Genomic DNA, 2500 nt, shown 5'->3' with positions numbered 1-2500 from the left:
TGTGCGTGTAAGAGAATAAGGACTAGATGTCTTAGTGTGAATTTATTCTTACGAAACTAATGAGGAATAAACCCAGGCTAAAATTCATGTGTTTCATATATATGTATATATATATATATATATATATATATATATATAATACATGTAGGTATATACTGTATATATTATGTAAATATTTCTAGATATATGCGTATACATTACCCTTATATTATCTATATGTGATTTTGAATTAATATAAAACATATGTTCTTATAAGTTCATATATATGTAAATGTATATTTGCATTCGAGAGCATAAGAGATACTGTCGCAGAGTGCAGTAAAACCTGTTCTAAATAAAGATCCTAAAATATTGGATAATCAACCTTATCCATACCCACCTTTAGGGTCACAATCTAAAAGTCTCCTTCCTGCTGGGCTGGGGGAAAGTGGAAAATATGACCCTTCAGTTTTTGGACCGACTATATATTTCACTTTTATTCATTTTTCTGTGGAGGTTTTTGCATTTCCCCCATGCATCTCAAATTAGCACCTTTTCATGTCCAACGTATCTGCAAGTCAAGCACCCTCACCCAAAACCCACGTGGCTTGTGTATATACATATATACATGCAAGAGTGACCGCTGGGAAAGGAAAATAAACGAAGCCGAGCGCTTTCGTATATTACATCTTCAGTGTTTCGTTTAGTTTTTCTTTTCCCACAGTGGTCACCGTTGCTTTATTTCACACAAGTTACTAGTGTTGGTTTTTTATTAATACATATATACATGTCTGTATGTATCCATCTATTCTGTGAACGGACGTCTGGGCTGCGGACATTTGGGATTCGGACGTTTGGTACATGGACGTTGCGGCTTACGGATATTTGGGACACGAACGTTTGGCCTTATGAACGTTTGGCCTGACGGACATTTGGCCCTGTGACCTTTGGGCCATGGATTTTTGGTTCTCTGATATTTGGCCTCACGGACGTTTTGGATCGCTGACATTTGATATAAACACGTTTCGGATCAAAGATGGTCCATCGACGTTTCGGCATAAGAACGTTTGGGGCATGGACGTTTGGACTTATGAACGTTTGGCATAACTGAAATTTGGTCCCAGGACCTTTGGGCCATGGATGGCTGGGATAGGGTATTTGGCCTCATGGTCACTTGGGTTACGGACGTTATATATATATATATATATATATATATATATATATATATATATATATATATATATATATAGTTTTTTTTGTGACAGTTGCATGTGGGATTCGAACCCGCTGGACTCGGGCCATCCGTAAATTACCTTCCCAGTGCCCTAACCACCAGACCACAGAGGTCTGGTGGTTAGGGCACTGGGAAGGTAATTTACGGATGGCCGAGTACAGTGGGTTCGAATCCCACATGCAACTGTCACAAAAAAATTATCGGTTTGATGTCGCTGCTACTAGCGAATTACTCTCATATATATATATATATACATACAAATGATACGGTGGCAGGAGGCAAAATATATATGTATATGTATATTTGTATGTATATATCTGAGTATATTCCGAATTGGTCTGGATTACTCTCGGGACTTGTTACACAGAAACTGGACAAAACCATTTCTGTACAGTAATGAATTGTAAGTCGGGTGATGCAGTTCGCCGTCTTTCTGGTGCTGGATGACCGTCAGAGACATCAAGTGTTTACCGAAGGGTTGACGGGGGATTTGTAATGATTACAAAAGGTTCTTGGAGTAATCTTCTCTCTAATACAATTCTTGTTAAATTGAACAATGAGGAAAAAAAAAGGTCTTCCGCAATTTTGAGCGATCAGCTACACAAATCGTCAGAACGTCAGCGGCTATTCAATTTAACAAGGATTACAAAAGGATTACAAAGGAGGATCAGGCCGACAAGAGACCTTTTGGTCCATAACTATGTCGGATACGAAAAAACAATAATGATAAGTAAATAAATAGATAAAAATTATAATAATATAAATAATAATAAATAAATAAATAATAAACAGGTAAATAGTAAATAATAAATTGAAAGATAAATGATAATAAATGAAAATCAAGCAAATGATAATAAGCAGACAATAACAAACCCAATAAACAAATAATATAAAATAAATGGTTTATTTATACTTTTATATTTCATGTTGAAATTTTTCGTTAATCCGTTTATTCGTTTATTCATTAATTTATCTATTTATGTTATTTTCGTTATTTTCATTTTATTATGATTATATTTATTTTTCTACTATTTTTATGTTTTATTCGCGCTGGCTGAGCGGATTAGGCCGAGAGGATGGCGGTTCGAATCCTGCCACTGGCAAAGTTGAATCAAGGGCATGGCTCATTAAATTCGACACTATAAAGTCCTCTGTGAGGGGCACCACCCTAGCCTTCCGATGGGAGGAGTTTGTGACGTTAAACCACATCATGTCTTATTCTATTCTATTCTATTATGTTGTAGCAGGACCTTTTGTCTTCATTTCATATTTTTGTTCCGTTGAAAA

This window comes from Oratosquilla oratoria, chromosome 22 (genome assembly GCF_046742065.1).
Source record: "Oratosquilla oratoria isolate Oo_2021 chromosome 22, ASM4674206v1, whole genome shotgun sequence".
NCBI classification, from domain to species: domain Eukaryota; kingdom Metazoa; phylum Arthropoda; class Malacostraca; order Stomatopoda; family Squillidae; genus Oratosquilla; species Oratosquilla oratoria.
The sequence above is the reverse complement of the archived record's forward strand: the minus strand, read 5'-3'. Positions refer to the sequence as shown.